Source organism: Rousettus aegyptiacus, unplaced genomic scaffold, assembly GCF_014176215.1.
Source record: "Rousettus aegyptiacus isolate mRouAeg1 unplaced genomic scaffold, mRouAeg1.p scaffold_m13_p_12, whole genome shotgun sequence".
NCBI lineage: Eukaryota > Metazoa > Chordata > Mammalia > Chiroptera > Pteropodidae > Rousettus > Rousettus aegyptiacus.
The window spans coordinates 18,707,998-18,727,443 of record NW_023416287.1 but is presented as its reverse complement, the minus strand read 5'-3'; the positions used below and the strand labels follow the sequence as shown (position 1 = coordinate 18,727,443).

General features: G+C 38.5%; 1 protein-coding gene and 1 pseudogene across 1 annotated transcript in view; one reads left to right on the top strand and one right to left on the bottom strand.

The window, feature by feature from the left end:
- The first annotated feature begins 3,569 nt into the window (after positions 1 to 3,569).
- ITCH (itchy E3 ubiquitin protein ligase) overlaps positions 3,570 to 19,446 on the top strand; it is a 104,425-nt gene continuing 88,548 nt past the window's right edge. Inside the window, exons 1-2 of the mRNA XM_016162220.2 lie at positions 3,570 to 3,697; positions 7,465 to 7,548. The gene's annotated coding sequence lies outside the window, so the exon portion shown is untranslated. The remainder of the gene's footprint in view (positions 3,698 to 7,464; positions 7,549 to 19,446) is intronic.
- LOC107519484 lies at positions 9,169 to 9,691 on the bottom strand (annotated as a pseudogene).

Sequence of the window (19,446 nt, the reverse complement as noted above, 5' to 3'; positions counted from 1 at the left end):
TCTCTTCTAAGTGCCTTACATGCTCATTTAATTCTCACAATGACTCATGAGATAGAGTATGTTACTATCCCCATTTTATGAATGGGGAAACTGAGAGCTCCACCTAGATTGCTGGGAGTGTTCAATGAGATGAGATAGTCTATGTAAAACACATTAATTATAATGTAGAAAGTAAACATTAGCTGTTTTTTTTAATTTTATTTTACCTTACTAGCCCTTGTTGGAATTTAAGTTTACTGCTTGTGATGGAAAAAATATGTAACATACTGGGAATAGGGTTACCAAATAAAATCCTGGATGCCCAATTAAATTTTAATTTTAGATGAACAATGAAAATAATTTTAGTATAAATTTTACATCAATATTTGCCTCATTTATAAAAAAATATTCATCATTTATCTGAAATTGAAATTTAACTGATCATTCTATATTTTTATTTTCTAAATATGACAAACCTACCTGGGAGGCAGTAACTGAGGTGATAAGGGATGGGACTTGTGTACCTCATTTTGCAGATAAGGAAATAGTCTTAAAGAAGGGAATTGATGGAACCATGATCTCAGGTCTTAAGTGGTCTCTTTTGATCCAGATCTCAGCTTCCAGAGCCCCATTAGTACCTTCTATCAATATATAGCTCTGCCACTTTTCAAGTTTTCTCCTGCTTCTGGCAGTTGAATAGAGAGTGACTCCAGGGAAGAGGGGGACAGCAGTGTGACTAAGTGTTCTGTAGAAAGCCAGTAAGTGACAGGTGGCATGTGGGCTGGTGGGGTTTCTCTCCTCACCCTTTCTGGCTCTGTATCCCTGCTTCCTTCCCTCCTCTCTCCCTAGAGGCCTGGGAAGCTCCTTCCCTTGCTGTTAGGGACCTACGTGTCAAAGGCAGAAGTAGGGTGTAGGTGGCTCAAGGCTTTATCAGCCACTGGTTCTACATTCTGACTAAGAAAAGACTAGACTGACTTCTGAATCAGGAACCTGGGAGCCAGAGCCACACAGCCTGAGAGATGGGGAAATGGTCAGGCTGGGATTCTCTGCCCTGACTAACTCAGCTTCTTTTTGGAGAACCACCAACTACCACCCTGAATTTCCTAGAGTCTTCATGACATTTTAGGAGGTAGGATTCATTATTCTCATTTAGAGATTTGGACACTGAGATTCAGGGGACTTGTCTAAGACCTCCGAAATAAGTTGTTGGAAGGACTAGATCCTTGTTCCATATGCACTTAAATGATTAATTTTGCTGGGTACTGCCTCCCAGATCAGAGCTAATCAATCCTGTTGGCATTAGCAAGGTTAGGATAGCATAATCCAGTGTTTCTGAAAATGTGATTTCTGGGCATCAGTGTCACCTGGAAACTTGTAAGAAATGCAAATTCTTGGGCCTGATTCTAAAACTTCCTGACTTAGAAATTCTGCGGGTGGTGTGTTGTGGTGTGATCAAATCCAAGACCCACGGAGCCAATTGAGATGAATCGTGAGCCTTTATTAGCCGGCCGGAGACTGACTCTTTATCACGCAGGGTTAGAAGAGATTAGCCCCGAGCTCCCAGACGAGGCAGTTTATATAGCCACCAGCACATCCCTGAGCAGATCGCCACACCCTGGTTAACAGTTGGCCGTTAGCATATCCTTGATCAGATTACCCTGGTTAACAGCATCTCCTTGATTAGATTACCACACCCTGGTTAACAGAATCCTTGATCAGATTACCACACCCTAGTTAACAGAATCGGAAGTAAATATTTAATACTGGCTTACTGGAAAATCATCCACCCATAACAGTTGGTACCTGGCAATCTGAATTTTAATAAGCCCTCCAGGCGATTCTAATGCACTCTAAAGTTTGAGAATCTTTGGTGTATAGTAGAAAGAGACGCATTTTTGGAACAAAATGAGTATATATTTAAAACATTTGTTTTCAGTTAACTTTTATTAACGTATACAGAAAAATACACAAAACACATAGTTTGATGAATTTTCACAAAGTGTACCAGCACCCAAATCAAGACACAGATTATTACTAGTCCTGTAAAACCTCTTTGTTTTCTTTGTGTTTTCTACCTCTCCTCAAAGGGTAATCACTGTCTTGGCTTCAAACACCGTAGATCAATTTTGCCTAACATTATATAGTTTTAAAATTTGTAGTTGAAGACAGAATCTGGAGCCAGCGGACTTTGGTTGGATCCATGGTTCATGGATGAATGATCTTGGACAAATCATCTAATTTCCTTGAGTCCATTTCCTTCTCTGTATAATGGTGATAAAGATACTTTATTGACTTAAAGGAAAATATTCCCCAAATTGTCCGATGACAAGAATCACCTGGGGACATCAGTCAAAAAAACACTTTTCCCAGAGCATAACATTCTTAACAAGACAAAACTTGGTTGGAGGTAGGGAGGAATTTTTTTTTTTTTTAATGAAAAAGCACAGGTATACATATGGTACATAAGTAGATATGCAGTATATCTGTGATGTTAAAATTTTATGGGGGGAATGATTAGGGAAAAATGTCTAAAAATGTTACTGAGAAAGATGATTTTTAAAAAAGGTTGAGAAACAGTGTCCTACAGCAATTATTCTCCAAGTGTGGTCCTTGATTCAAAATACAAATTTTCAGGTCCCACCCAAGACCAATTGAATCAGAAATTGTGGGGGTGGGTCCCAGTAATCAATGGTTTAAAAGATCCTCCAGATAATTCTGATGGACACTAAAATTTGAGAACTATTGTCCTAGGGAATCTGAATAGGGTAGAGGTCCAGGAATCTGTACCTTTAACAAGCTCTCAAAAGGCATTTTTCAGGAATCATTGACATGGAAGATTTAAAAGTATTTTGAAAAGTGTGACTTTCCGGATGGTAAGCATTTTCATTAAGAGGAAGTAGGCTAAACAGTAATAGCAAAGGTCACTAAGCACTTAGTTGTGCCTCTGAATCTTCTTGCACAGCCTATTCTCACAACCAAGCAATGAAGGAAGAGGATGGACTCTGAAGCCAGATTGTCTGAGTTCTCATCAAGTTTGTGACTTGGCTTATGCATCTGTAATGTGAGAATAGGGAAGGTACTTCCCTCATAGATTTGTTGTGATCATCTCTTAGAACTGTCATCACTTACATGTAAGCTATTTTCACCATCCCTAAGCACACACTGTTAAAGGGTTATTTGAATCCAACTAATGTTAACTCCATTCAGTGGTTCTCAAAGTGTGATCCTCCACCAGGAGCAGCACATCAGATTGCTAGTTGAAAATGCAAATTATTAGATCCCATCCTAGCTCTACTGAATTAGAAACTGTGGTGGTGGGGCCCTGTAATCTAATATTTAACACCTTCGGGTGATTCTGATTCATAATAGAGTTTAGAAACCACAGCTACGGTCTTCAGAAGTTCTGGTCTGTGAGCGTATGGGTGGGTGGGCAGGTAGGGATTTTTTTTTTTAAAGCCTAGAGGTGCTGGGAGCAAAGAAAGAGTTCCTCTCACCTGGGGGCAAGCAAAATGATTTAGCGGGGCCCACCCGTCGGTGCCAAATCCTGCAGGCGGTTGGCTAGTGCGCAAAGCCTTCTGGGAATTATAGTTCGGCTCGCTCCCGACCCGGAGGCGCCTGCGTGTAGGCCGCCAACTCGCAGTACTGGCTGTGGTCGGGGCTCGGGACCGGCTGCCATCTTAGTCGTGGGATTGAAGAGTCGCCGCCGCCCCGAGTCCCGGTAAACACCCGCGGGCGGACTAGGGGCAGTTCTGGAGAGAGGGAGGAGCTGGGATAAGAGTGTCCGAGGAGAGCGAGGGGTAGAAGAGTGCGGCGCGCGAGCTAGGACCCCAAAGCCGCGGCTGCCCCCTCTTCCCTCAGTGCCGGTGTCTGTGGGGGCGCGGGGAGCTCGGGCTAGTGATCTTGGCCGGGTGGGTGGGGGTCGCACGGACGCATCGAACGGCCACTGTCGGGCTGAGGCGTCTGGAACCCCCATACCTCGCGGACGCCAAGTTGTGAGAGGGCTGGGCCGCGGCGACCACCGGCAGGGTCCGGCCCTGCGCCCCTCAGCCCCGCCCGGGACCACCCTCTCGCGGCTTGGCCTACGTGCGGGGCCCGGCGGTGGTGGCCCGCGCAGGCGACGTGGCCCTGTAAGTGGTGGCAGCCGGGCCCACCTGCTACTCGGCTGGCCTTCCCGAGACTACTTGGAGTCCCCAGTCGCGAGGGGGTCCCAGCACAGCGACTGAGCCTCCCCTTTCCTCCTCCCTCCATTGTCCCCCAGCGTGGTGGTCCCTGCCGCGACATCCTCCTTTCTGCCCGCCGCTGCTGCGGCCCCGCTGGCGCGGAGTTTTGCAGACGTGGAGCTGTCATTGTCCTCCCTCCCAAGAATGCCCTTTTCTTTAGTAGACAAAAGGAAAAAAGTAACCGTAAACTTATTCTGAGGGTCTAAACACAATGAGAACAAATCTTAGAAACTCGGATTTTCAGACTTAAATCTGAGCCGCGACTTAAAGAGATAAACAAGGTTTGCGTCCGTGGCAGTCGTTGGGCCTAAAGTTAGAGACATAACCAGGTGAACTTGCAAACTACCCTAAATTCATGATTCCTTAATAACAACTCAACTTTCTTGGTTATAGTCTATCTTGTTACATTTTCTGCCATTATTGTACAGCTTCCGTTTGCTTTTTTTGGGGAAGTTAAGGGGTGGGGAAGGAAGGGTGGAATTTTTCTTCAAAAATTAATGTGGCACTAGAGCTAGTCATCTATCAATGCACTTCGTTTGGGTCTTCCACATCTATTCCTAATACAATTCGATCTTACGGAAGGACGGAAAGGCAGTATATTTCCACTCTCAAAATCGGCTAAAGGCTTGTTACTCAGCTGAAATAAAGTTCTCATGGCAGATCTGGTGAGCGCCTGCACTGTGTATTCATAGCTTTACTCAAGATACAGTTACTTTGTTTTTAAGATTTAGAAATGAAGGTAGAAATTTTACTGCTTTTTTTGAACAATGAGTATAAGTTTTTAGGATGTGAATTCCTTCATCTTCAGCATATGAGTCAAGTTAACAAAGATGTGATGAGAAATAAAAAACAAGTTCAGGATAGCTTTTTCAGTGTAAATTATACCTACATTCTTTAGACAATAAAACTCATCTTTATACCTATTGGAAGAGACAAACCAGTAATTCCCAAATTTGACCATTCGAATAATTAGGGGAACTTTTTAAAAGTAGAAATTCCAGAGTCTCATCTCCTGAGATTGATTTAGTACCTTTGGGTTGGCCCTGAATAATTTATTTTTAAAACAAGCCTCAGTTAATTTCGATGGTGAAGGGAACCACTGATGCAGACAATACTGTGGACATACCAAGGACAGCTCAGTTCTTTGGGCGGGGGAGTGGGGTGGGGTGGGAGACGGGGAGGGGGCAAGGCCGTGTTGGCCAGAGGAGGAGGCAGGACCTGACCCTGGAGCTAAGTTAGGTATTAGGTGATGAGTAGAAGTGTGATAGGGATGGGGAAAGAAAATAGGGCAGGCAGAGGAAGCACCTTAATGTGTATAAATGCTTAAGATTGTGGAGGGGAAAGCGTTCAAAGGGAGCAGAGTGGGAAGGGGAAGGAGAGCATTCTGGGATGGAACCCAGAAAGGCAAAAGGAGGCAACTATATGAAAAATTCTAAGTATAATGCTAAAAAAACTTGAGTTTTATGTTCTTAGCATTAAATACAAATTTTTAAACAGGGAAGTGCTGTGAATACATTTGTGTTTTAGAAAGATTGCTCTGATGATAAGAGTGAAAGGATGGAAGAATGGCTATTGCAGAGGTCTAGGTGAGAGGTGAAAAGGCATATTAGAGAGATTGTGGAGATAATCAAGGGGTTGAGTTTAGTTCTTAACTATAGTGCAATATAGCCATATTGTTGGATGAGGATTTTTTTTAGCTCCAGTTTGAGTAAAGGGCTCCTTTTCTGTAAAAAAAAAAAAAACCCATTAGCAGATCTGAATATTGATGTTATATGTGTTAATGGTATCAGTGTATTATTCATTAACATCTTCGAAAAATTAGAACCAGAGTGGGTGCAATTTGGAGAACTTAAAGATTAGATTGAAATTTTAATTGATACATTGTTGATCTAAGCTTGTTGGAAGTGTTTTTCTTCCTCCCTCAGAAGCTTGGTATTAGAAATTTAGAGTTGGAAGAGATTGCAGAGATTATCTAGTACACAGTGGCAAATATGTTTTAGTTAATGTGTCAACTCTGCTTTGAGGTAGCTTCCAGAAGCACTGCATTTGAGATGGAGTTTGGTCATATGGGTTCTCTGGGAAAGTGAGTTATGATTGATTAGTGATGACTCCTGTGGACACAGTTATCTAGTGGGTGGTGGATATGCCAGGTATATGCTGTTCTTAGACTAGTCATATAGTTTTCTGATTGTTTCTTTTTTTTTAAGTCCAAAGCAGGTTAAATAATTTATCAAAACTAGTTAAGAATCAGAGCTAGAACTAGAACCAAGCTTTGTAACAACTCTTAGCTTGTTATTCTCCAGTGTACCAACATGAATGTGTGTTACCTAAAAAGCTGTTGGTATTAGACCAAAAGAAAAAAAAAAGACTTCTAATTTGTGGCTCTTGACTGTTTAGGCAAGAATTTATCAAGGAACTTTAGCCTAGAAGTGAGTTTTGTAGTATTCATTCTGGCTTAAGAAGTTTGTGTTAGGACTGATGGGAAATAGTCACCTGTTTTTGATTTTTTTTAAACTTCCTTTCTTGTTCCTTATCCCTCTCTCAATTTTGGGTTTTGGGTATTGGTTTCCTTTGTATGTGTTAAGGCAAAAGAATATTAAGTTTTATTTTTTATTTTTTCATTATTTATAGCACCTAACCAAATTCTGGGCTCATAATAAGTGCTCAGTAAAGGCATGTTGATTTTTATGGCTGTAAATGATACTGGCTTTGAGTCAATATAAATTAGCAAAGGCGGGGTTGCAGGATTGAATCGCAGCATTCTCTGGTTGGGAGGTTGGCCCTCAGCTAAAAATGTTGGGATGAAAAGTAGCCTTACAACTAGAAGTACGTAGTTAACCAGAAACTGTTCCTGCTTCTATTCTTCTTCATTCTAGCAGGGCACTATCTTTGGAAAACTGCTGCCAGCTCAGCAATTTTGCTTCTTTTCAAAACTGGCTATACTCAGATTTTTGGAGTGTTTTCTTTTCCTATCTTTAGGAACCTACAAATTACAAGGACTGTCCTTATGGCGACCCTAGTAAGTAGAATATGTGTATACATGGCCGTCATCATTTTGTGATGTAGCCATCATTCCCAGGTGGGCATCACCCCATACTGTGTAAGAGTCATTTTCCCTGACTCACCTTATCCTGCCTGCCCCAACAAAAATCTGTCCATGAAACTTTTTAAAAGCTGTCATGCTGTCAGATTCCCAAGGTGATCTCTAATTCTGTGTGTTTAATCATAGAAATAATGTGTTAATGGTCTTTCCTTTTTCTCTCAGGTAACATGCATTTAACAGTGGCCTTCTGGAGACAACGCCTTAACCCAAAGAAGTGACTTGTGACTCGAAGAGTGAAAACTTCAGGTATGATGGTATGCCTGTGAGAGAGATTGGGGCACAGGAATGGTGCAGGGGGTGAGCCTTTGTCATAAAACTGCTGTGGGGAGGTATGGAGAGAGAGCACTGTTGATGTTAGCTACATCAATTGGTTGAAAAATAGTTTCCACCTAGAACTGAAACTCACAGCTTCTTCTATAATGATTAGCTTGTGAGCTGCACTATGCTCTTAATTTGGGTCCCCTGACTTCTGTTTTTTCTAGCTCTCTTAGATATACACACACTTTTCCTATTTGTGCTGTTTTATAAACATTTATATGTGTATACGTGTCTAGGCTCGTGCATGTGTGTGGTAAAGTGCATGGTGCAGTGGAAAAAGAATTGAGGACTTGGAAAGAAAAGGTCTGGTTTCTGATTTGATTTTGCCACTGACAAACTGTGTGATAGTTGGCAAATTATTTAATATTGCTGGGATTCAGTTTATACACCTGTAAAATAGATATATTGCTCCCTACTCACTTCCCTGGCATTCTTTTGAGGATCAGATTAAAATAGTACATAGTAAATCTTTTGGAAAACTGAGTTTAAAACTTAAGACATGTAGATCTACAAGGTGGGAGAAGTTGGCAATAATATCGAAAAGGAAAACATGAAGACAGGACAGATTCACTTTAAAAGATCAGGAGAGAGAAAGGGAAGACCACTGAATGAGAAAAGAAAAGTAGAGCATAGAAAAAGTGAAGCAGGAAGAGAATAAGGAGTGAATGAAGTATAGCAGTTGAGTTGGTAGATAAGAAAGATCAATAGGAAGAGTGGTCCCTTTCATTTGCCTAACCTTAGCCTTGCAACTATTTGTTGTCATTACCACTTACCGTCCTATAAATGTCCCATCCATAGATTCTTGTCTCCACTGTAAACATTCATGTTTATTATTTACTCATTTATTGTGACCCTTTGTGTTTATTTTTTGTTAACTAATTGCCCAATAAATGCTTAGGGGCCAAAGCTATGATTTGCTTATTATGGTGTCCCAGGCTAGTGCAATAATCAAATGTGTATTTAGTCCATTCTTTTTTATAATTATGGAGAGAGAGGAAGGAGATGGTAGGGTGCTTTTTGAGAGATACTAGGAAAGGAAATAGGTAAGAGGAAAAGTTGATAAATGAGAGATGGTAAAAGGAAGAATTCTCTCTCAGAAGATAATAAAAGGAAGGACATAAAAATGAAAAGTATGTAGAGCAAAATAAAAAAATGGAGGCAAAAGGAGATGATGTTATCTGCAGTGAAGGAACAAGGTAGCTTTCATTTCTTTAATGGTAGTGTAATACCTCACAAAAAGTAATGTTCTGGGAAAGATCATTCTTCATACTAAGTACCTTTAAAATATTTCTAAAAGTATCCATTTCATCCCGAGCTCACAAAGTAGTTGGTGGAAAGAAAACTGGGCCAACATGCTTGTTACTTAAATTCTGTAATCTTGGGCAGTTCACTTAAATCCCTGTGGGCCTCCGTTTCCTTGCTTGTCTATTGAAGGTATTGAACATGACCTCTCAGGTTTCTTCTAGCTCCTTTTTTTTTTTTTCATTTTAAAAAAAATTTTCCCAAGAAGTTTATTTGGGCAGACCAGGGGACAGGGAGGCCTTGCATTTAGAAGAAAGTGTTAGGTCTCTTGGTGGTGAAGCGTGGCTGTGTTGGCGAGGAAGGACCTGGTGGGGCAGAAGGAACTTGATCTTGGAGTTGTGGAACTGCTTGACTGCCAGTCCGCAGCACTTGCTGGCTGCAGTTTCCTCCACCTTCATGATCTGGATTGAGCGGGCATGGGCACGGTGCCGGGTTTTCACGTCTCATCAGCACTGGGTGACGGCGCCTGCAGTGAGTGGTCAGGTCACGGTGTTCCCGGTACATGTGGGTGCCACTTCGGAAGTTGTAGGACAGCCAGATGCCAAAGTTCTTCACCTACAGCAGGGATTTCTGGAACACCTCCCCACAGTAGACAATTTCCCCTGAAGACTTCATCTTCAGTTGAGACACAAAGTACCAGAAGTGAAACTTGGTGACAATAAGGTTTGGCGCAAAGATGTCCGTACGGTAGAGGGACGATATACAGCACTTGAGGGGGCAGGCAGTGCCTCAACACTTTGTATTCTTGCAGCAAGCCTGAGGCCTTCATAGCCCTCTTGCCGCAGTCGCCACCACCCACAAAAGGCCTAGCTCCCTCTTTGATTATACTTTGTGCTTATGTGCTGACTCACTAATTTTTCAAGTCTTTGTTAATATCACAATATAGGACTGGTCTCAAATATAGTATTACTTCACAACATCCAGTGCTTTATAAATGAGAAGCCACTTAAAATAATAGGGAGACTTGTAGGAAACCTAAGTATAGAAATGTGAAGTTTGTAATATTAAACAAGCATTTTTTAAAAAATTCTTTAATGTCACCACATATTTGACTCCCTTTATTCCATCTACCTCCCTTCTTCCTCCTCCCTGCCCCCTCCCCCGGTCTATTGTTCATGTTCACGAGTCTGTCCTGTTTGTTTGTTGCTTTGAGGTTTATATCTCACAAATAAGTGATATGTGGTTTTCAACTTTTTCTGTATGGCTTATTTCGCTTAGCACAATTATCTTGAGGTCCATGTTGTCGCAAATGGCAGTATTTCATCTCTTCTTATGGCTGAGTAATATTCCATTGTATATATGTATCACAGCTTCTTTAGCCAATCTTTTATCATAGACACTTTGGTTGCTTCCATGTCCTGGTCACTGTGAATAATGCTGTGATGAACATCAGTGTGCAAATATCTTTTCAGATATGAGTTTTTAAGTCTTTGGGGTAAATGCCCAGAACAGGGATTGCTGGATCATATGGTAGATCTATTCTTAGTCTTTTAAGGAACCTGCATACTGTTTTCCATAGTGGCTGTACCAATTTGCAGTCCCACCAGAAGTATACGAGCATTCCTTTTTTTCCTGCATCCTCGCCAACATTTGTTATTACTTGTCCTGTTGATAACAGCTGTTCTAACAGGTGTAAGATGATATCTCATTGTGGTTTTGATTTGCATTTCCTTAATAGCTAGCTATGATGAGTATCTTTTCATATGTTTGTTGGCCATTTGAATGTCTTCTTGGGAGAAATGTCTGTTTAGGTCCTCTGCCCATTTTTTGATTGGATTGTTTGTTTTTTTTGTTGTTTTTGAGTTGTATGAATTCTTTATATATTTTGGATATTAGGCCCTTATTGAGGCATTGCTTGCAAATATATTTTCCCTTTGGATGGTTGTTTCTTTACCTTGTTGATGGTTTCTTTTGCTGTGCAGAAGCTTTTTAGTTTGATGTAGTCCCATTCATTAATTTTTGCTTTTACTTCCCTTGCCTTTGAGGTCAAATTCATAAAATCCTCTTTAAGTCCAAGGTTCATGAGTTTAGTTACAATGTTTTCTTCTGTGTACTTTATTGTTTCAGGTCTTATATTCAGGTCCTTAATCCATTTTGAGATAATTTTGGTGTGTGGTGATAGACAACAGTCAAGTTTCATTCTTTTGAAGGTGGCTTTCCAGTTTTTCCAGCACCATTTATTAGAGAGGCTTTCCTTTTTCCACTGTATTAAACAAGCATTTTTGAGCCCTTGTTGTGTTGGGTCCCAAGGGACACAGAGGAAAGGATGTGAGTCTAAAATCATATCATAGAGGTTAACAGTGTGTATTGGAGTAAGATTACCTAGTTTTGAATTTTGGCTCTACTGTGTACTGCCAGGATGTCCTTGACCAAGCTGCATAACTTCTTTGTGCCTTTGTTTTCTCATCTGTAAATTGGGACTAGTAATAGCATATATCTATGGTGTTGTGTGCATTAAATGAGAATGTATTTTTTGAACAATAGTTGGGTCACAATAAACATGAAATGTTAATTGCTTTTGTTGTTATTATCAGTACCACCAACCTTGTCTTAAAATTATCTCAATTTATTAATTCATTCAATAAGTTTATCTTATTCAAATGCCTAGATGAACATTTAAATACTAATAATAGATCAGATTGGGATTTAAGTGAAATTCGAAATTCATGTTTCTCCAAAGGGGCAGTTATTAGGCAGCTTTGGCTTGCTTTTTATTTTTTTTTAAAAATTGAGGTAAGAGTCACCATTTTAACCATTTAAAAATATATAATTCAGTTTTGGTTCACTATTAATCTTAGTGGGGAGTGTAGACTCAATGTGGTCTGAACACCTTAACTTTTCTAAAGAGAAGCTAGAAATCCAGATTTTGTGAGAAATCTTTATTTTTAAACATTGGCAACTTGTGAATTCATAATATAAACACTGTGGGTGAAACAAATCTCCACTGTGGGCAGAATTTGTCTTGTGGGTTACCACTTTGCAACCTCTGATCTGGGGCTTGACTTTTTGCAGCATAACGCATGTTCACTGCCCTTTGGGAAGAAAGTCTTTGCCCACATAAAGATTTAAAACAGTTCAAGCAATACCTCAGTCTATACCTGATATACTAGGGCTGAATGAGGGGTATGCAGAATAATTATTAAGGCAGAAAGGAGAAGGGAAGTTATTTAATATGGATTCAGAATGGACAAGGGTGTGGAGGCAGGAATGGATTTGAGGTGGTAGAAGTGCTGTGAATTAGATTAGTTGGAGTTTTAGATTAGTCTGAAGGGGTTTTGTGTGGGCCCAGTAATAGGAGAAAGTTGGGAAAAATTAAGAGACTGGCCTTCTTATATTGGAAAAACCTTTAAGTCCTATTGGCTAATTGAATGAAATGGTATTTTGTGAAGATGCATTTATAACATTGAAGTCTACAGTATTTACTAGGGTTGGTGGGATCTGGAGGCAGGTAGACCAGCCGAGGGAGGTGCTAACGGGAATGGTAAGGGACAAAAGCTTGTATAGAAGACAAAAACTTGTATATAGGTCACCCTGTGACAGTGGGAGTCTGCAGTAGATAAAGAGGGTCAATTTTGTAAGCTACTCATTTTTTGATAAAAACTGGGGTATGTCAAGATAATACTGTGTGTACAGGTTATCCCTGTTTTTTCATGTTGTGAGTTTTGCTTCATTACTCTCTTAGTCCCAGCACACTCCTTAATGATGGGTCATATACCTAATCTTAAGATTCCCTAGTTTGCAAAAGTAGAATAGAAAGAAAAGGAATGATCAAAGTAGTTCAACTGCTTATCACATTTCTAGTTTCAGATTTTTGGCGATCTCAGCTGACCTCTGATTACATTAGACTTTATCCATGGAAATTTTCTATCTGCCAAGGTTTGGAAACACACATTAATGGTTTGCTCATGGAAAAGATGTAGAATTTTGCTGCAGAAACTTGACACAGTAATTAATTTATGATTCAGAACGTTTTTAAAGAATCCCTAATAAACATTGTAGAAAGGTGAAATGTGTTTATTTTGTATAAGTTGAGAATGTGACTTTTTAGGATTTTATTTTCACTAGGCTTTTTGTTCTGTTGACACTTTTTCATGAAAATTTTCTAGCCATACACAGGGAAGTTATTCTTTATTTTTGGCTAAAATGTGAAATGTAGTTGTTGTAAGTAGTAAGTAAGCTGAATAATGTGTTAGTAGTAAGTTAGCTGAATATTAAGAATATTTGAGCTGTAGCACCATTTCCCTCATTGATAGATAAGGGTGCTGAACTGGGCCTCTGAAAAGTACACAAAGTTGCCGTCGTAGAGACTGCAATAGGGTCAAATTGAGTTAAATCTAAATCTCATTTAATGGAGAAGAGATTTTTTTTTTTTAACTTTTGAAGCATGGTCTGACCTAGTTTTTGTAGTTGCCTTGTTCAGAAAATTAAAAGGGATTTTCACTTGGTTCGTTCAATTATAGCTCTGCTTTAGAAGTGGGAAGGAAAGAACATGGGAGAGGGATTAACTACATTTGCTTCTGTAGAATGTTAGTAGTCAAAGGGAAATCCCAAATTATCTTTTTCTGTTCTTGAATTTTTTGGAGGAAAGATATTTACTATAGGTGAATTAAAAACTGTATTCCGTGTGTATTGAAATGTGCAGACTGTAACTACTGCTTTTCATTGTCCAGATGTTGCTTTCATCTCCTCTCCCTTTGTCTTTGTCCTTCAGAGTTTATACTTTTTTATTCCTTTATTTCATTTTGCTGGGGTTTCAGAATGGAATGGAGATGGAACATCTATGTTCAGTCTGCCCTGGTTTTTAAAACTATATGTATTGATGTTTTCATTTGTAGGGGAAAAAAAATGATGCACTTATCTGTCCTGATTATTTTTTGGTTTCTTATTGTGGTAAAATAATATGTACATAAAATTTACTGTTTTAACCCGTTTTAAGTGTTTGGTTCAGTGACATTAAGTACATTCACATTATCATGTAGTTATGCATCTCCATCATCATTCCAAACTGAAACTTTGTTCCCATTATACAGTAACTCACATCCCTCCTCCCCTAGCCTCTGGTAACCACTAGCTACTTTTGGTCTCTAGAATTCCACTATTCTAGGTACTTCACATAAGTGGAATCATACAATATTTGTCCTTTGTGTCTGGCTTATTTCACTTAACATAATGTCTTCAAAGTTCATGTTGTAGCATGTGACAGAATTTCTTTTCTTTTTAAGGCCGCATAATATTCTATTTTATGCGTATACCACATTTTGTTTATCCATTCATCCATTGATGGACACTTGGGTTATTTCTACCTCTTGGCTATTTTGTGAATAATGATGCTATGAATGTGAGTATATGAATATCTGTTCATGTCCTTTCTTTCAGTCTTTTTAGGTACATTCCCAAAAGTGTAATTGCTAGATCATGTTGTAATTTTATGTTTAATTTTTTGAGGAACCACATTACTGTTTCCCATAGCAGCTCTACCATTTTGCATTCCCATCAACAGTGCACAAGAATTTCATTTTCCACACCCATGTCAACATTTGTGGTTCTCTGTTTTGTTAATAGTAGTCGTCCTAATAGGTGGAGCACTATCCCATTGTGGTTTTGCTTTGCCTTTTTCTAATAACTAGTGATATTCAGTATCTTATTTTTATTTGCCATTTATATATCTTTGGAGAAATTTCTGTTCAAATCTTTTGCCCATTTTTTACTTGAGTTGTTGGGTTTTTTTTTGACATCTTAATAATTTTCCAGGCTGCTTCCCATGTCTTTTCTGCATCTGGGTCTACTGGTACTCCTCTCCATTTCCTATTGTTGATAGAGCTATTAGAACCATTTTCTCCAAAATGGTCCCTCAGTAAATGTTTGATGGTTAGAGGTTAAAGGTAAAGGTTGGTTAGGGCAGAACCTTCATTACAACTTTTTCTGGTTTGGATTTCACTATTCTCTTAACCATTTACTTGGTGGGGTAAATGTTTATAAAAGATTAAGCTTTTAGGCAAGGAAGTCCTTTTGTCACTTAAATTTTATTTTATATAAGGAAGATGTATTATCTTATTAAAAGAAATTTTATTCTTCTGTTAGAGGACTTGCTGTTTACCTAAGAAAGCACAGTCAGCCTGAGGTATCCAAACAGAATTACCTTTTTCTAATTCTGAAGGGAAGAAAATCTGTTTCAGTCATTTCAGTGAAATTCTGAGACTGCGGTATTTGTCATTTTTTTTTTTTCATCGAGAGGTTTGAGAGTGAACCTAAATTCAGTATATGTTTTAATAATTTCTAAAAGGACCAAAATGAATAAGTTCAAGTATAGCAATGACATAAATATTTTTTGTTTGTTTCCCTTTTATCTTTTTTGGCTCTTTTATGGAACCATGGTTTTACAATCATGAAATTAGCACTGAGAGATCTCAGTTTTTGGCCACATCTTCTGTTGTGACTTTGGACAGTCCGTTTTGATTATGTAATTTGTCTTATTGACTTTTAAGAATTCTTTTGTAAAAATTTTAGCTTTAAATCCTATCAGATATGTGTCTTACGAATATATTTTCCTAGCCTTTTGTTATTCTTCATTTTCGTAATAGTATCTTTTGAGCAGCAGAAGTTTCTAATTTTGATGAAGCTTAATTTCTCAATTTTTTCTCTTATGGATAATACATTGGTGGCATATGTAAGAATTATTTGCCTAATTGAGCAATCCATTTAACTATCCTGGATTTCAGTTCGTTAACCTGTGAGAACAAAAAAGATGTGTGCGGTATTTTGTCTTCTTTGGAATAATAATTTTATTCAGTTCCTTTTCAGATTCAGTCAAAGTAGAGGGGATAGTTTTGGAGTACAGTAGTAAGGTGAATATCTGCAGACCCAAAATTTTTTGGAGCGTACAATTGACTTTGCTTTCATAATCCTATTTGTTTCCTAGTGGGTAAGTAGTAATTGGTCCCGCCTCTCCCTTGCCCAGTATTTAGGATTCTTGGTGTAAATGGTTCTCTTTGAATTTTTTTCTGGGTTTTTAACACAGTCTGAGTAACAGTGCTTTTTGACTTCTTTTAATACAAATGCATTAATTTGTTTCTTAAATGTACATTACTCAGTCACTCATTACTGACATCAGTTTACTTGATAAATCTTAAATGTTTAGGAATGATAGCTAGAAGGGTGGGGATGGTGGCCATCGGGGTCTTGTATTTTGAGAAGAATTCATGGGTATTGGGAGATGATCAGAAACGAGTGTGTTGGGAGCCATGAAATTCAACTTTATATATAATTAGGTTGTATAATTTCACACAAGCGTTGTTTGCAAAAGAGAACTATTTCTAGTAACATAGTAGTTATATTTATTTATGGCATGTTAATTCCTTTAAACTCCAGCAGTAAGTAGTCAAAGCCAGGAAACAACTCGTAATAGTAGTTAAGATTAAAATGTTTGTCAGAAAGCTGTTTGGAGAGCAGGGTAAAAAATGACTAATAGAATAGTAGGTACAGAGTTCAAACCAGCAAATGAATGCTAAAAGTTTGATTCTGGTGCCAATTTCCTTAAACTTTGTTTTTATACTGTCGAACCTTGAAAGTTGTACCTTCCTGTTTGCCTCATTGAATAAAATAATTGTCTTTTTATGCAGAGGCTTTAGAATCCACCCTGATACATTTGATTGGAAAATAGGAAATGAGCTTGCAGTGAACTGAGATCATTACATATTGTTCAGAGCCAAGATCTCACTGTTGTCGGGGAGATGGTGGTCCACATCTCATTTTACCTCCCTGTTAACGTAACTTTCTGCAGTAAATAAGAGAGCAGCTTTTCTCCATCATGAGTGGGTTTGAGTTCTTCCATCATCTTTCATTGAGAAATTAGGTTATGGAAATGAGTATTTTACCGTTTACCCCAATCCAAAGAACTCTTATCTCCTCTGACAGTACCTTCAGCAACTGCATAAATCAAGGTCAGCTCCTTTGTTATTAGTGGAGAATCGGATCTAAACGTTGTTCTAGTTAGTCTCTGTTAATGTGGCCCTGCAGAGCAGGATCTAATTATCAACCCAAATGGGTTGCATACACAAGAATCATCACCGACTCTGTGGTTCTGCTTCCAACCGGATTGAGGCTGGAGTTCATTCTTCACAGTAGTGGCTGGTGAATGAAGACAGAATTTTCAAAACAGATCCTTTGATACATAGCTCTTTCACTTGAGTGGTGGTTTGGAAACATGGCTGAGTGGCCCTTCCCAAGGGAGATGACTTTGTTTACAGTTGCCGTTTATGCTTCTGTATTTTATTTTATTTTTATTTTTATTTTTTTTAGGTGAGGCAACCCTTGGTTAACCTCACAGATTACAAGGACCTTGTCAGTTTACAATCCCTTATTTGTTTGTTTATTTTTTGCACGACTATAGCAGCTGGTCTTCCTAGGTGATCTCCCATCCAAGTACTAACCAGGCCCGACTCTGCTTAGCTTCTGAAATCAGACGGGATTGGGCTTGTTCAGGGTAGCATGGCTGTAGAATGTGTCCGTATTTTAATAAGGCTGTTGGAGGGTTTGACTTCATTAGGTTTTACTTTGAATACCACTGTGTATTTGAGCTCTTTAAACTCTACTTTCTGCTTTAGTAAGCAGTTTTTCTCCTTATTGGTTTTGTATGTTTTCTGAAATGTCTTTTTGGTGACCCTTAAGAAAATATAGTCCAATATTAAACTACTGAAAGTTTTTCTAGGTCAAAACAGATGCAGCCAATAAAAATAACTGGTTGTTAAATATGTTATTTCTGAAAATAAACAAATTAAATGTCATAATATCTTATTTGATAATTTATCTACAGATAGGGCTAGAAATGTAGTTTGCTTGTTGGTTGCTTCTGGGCCAAGTTGTTACTGAAATAATCTTGTGAAATGTGTCTTTTTTCACATTTTTCTTTCTACTGCCTTTCAAGAAGGTGTTAAGGTTAGTTTTTACCTCTGGTAATGTTTTAGCACCTTTTTTCTGCATTAGACATTCTAGCACATTTTTCTAGTGTGATAGTAAACATTACTCAAAATAAATGATATAAAAGTGTTAAGAACTGACCCTATTTCCTTTGTAACTGACAGGCTAATAGATAATAGGTTGTTTTAATATTCTATTAGATTTTAGATTCAAATTGATACCTTTATTGGTTCAAGTTTACTAAGTGAATATATAAGCTGCACACCACTGTGCTTGACTCTGAAAGCTTGTTAAAAAGTCATTTTAAAAGTCAGTTATTTTCCATAGGAAATTCATGCAGAGACTTTCATCTTCGCCTCTGTTTCTTATGAATTTCAAAGCTGTGGATGGAGGCAAAGTTGAATTTGGCTTTAAAAATTGAGAGGAGGAAGGTAGAGGAGGCAAAAGGAATGGGAAATTAGGAAAGCTAGGTTAAGCTAGCCATGAGGTAATGGATTTAGAAGGAGGTGCTGGAAAGGAAGAATGGGTCATGGAGCCAACTCCCCAAAATAGGAGATATAAGCCATTTTTCTTTTTATTGTAGAAATCACATTAACAGCATTTTTTTTTTTTTGGTCATTCACATTGGAAAGACTTTATTTTTTGCAAGTTATTGAGATATAACTTCATAAAATTCATCCTTTTCAGGTACATGGGTCTTTGAATTTTGACCAATACTTGCAGTCTATACTCGTTCTCCTTGTTGTCATCTTGCTCTAATTCCATCCTCTTGGAAGCACTAATGTGTTTTCTTCCCAGTAGTTTTGCCTTTTTCAGAATGTCTTACATAGAGTGTATTAGTTTCTTTGGACTGCTGTAACAAATTACCACAAACTGGGCAGTTTAAAAGAACAGAAAAACTTTATTTCTCACAGTCTAGGAATCTTAATGGCCAAAATAAGGTGTCAGCAGGGTAGGAACCTCTCAGAGGAAAATCTGTTCCATGACTTTATACTAGCTTCTGATGGTTGCCTGCAATCCTTGGCATTCCTTGGCTTGTATACACATCTCTCTACTCTCTGCCTCCATCTTTACATGGTCTTATCTCAATATGTTTTCACATCATCATTACTCTGTGCATGTCTATGAATTTAGGGGAAGAGTAGATGAACTCAGTGAGAATTTTAACAAAGAGATAGAAAAAATAAAAATGGAGACAGAAAACAAAAAGAACCATTCAGAAATGAAGAATAGAATAGCTAAATGAAGACTACATTAGAGGGAGTCAATAGTAGACTAGATGAAGCAGAGGATGAGATAAATGATTTAGAAGAGAAGGTATCAGAAAACACCCAATTAGAACAGCAACAAGAAAAAAGAGTAAAAGAAAACGAGGATAATTTAAGGGACCTTTGGGACAATATCAAGCATACCAACATCAGGATCATAAGGGTACCAGGAGAACAGAGAGCTAGTTGTTGAAAATCTATTTCAAGAAGTAATGATGGAAAACTTTTCTAACCAGTGAAGGAAATAGACAAACAAGCCCAGGAAGCACAGAGAGTTCCAAACAGTTTGAACCCGAAGAGGCCCACACCAAGACATATCATAATTAAAACGCCAAAGAAT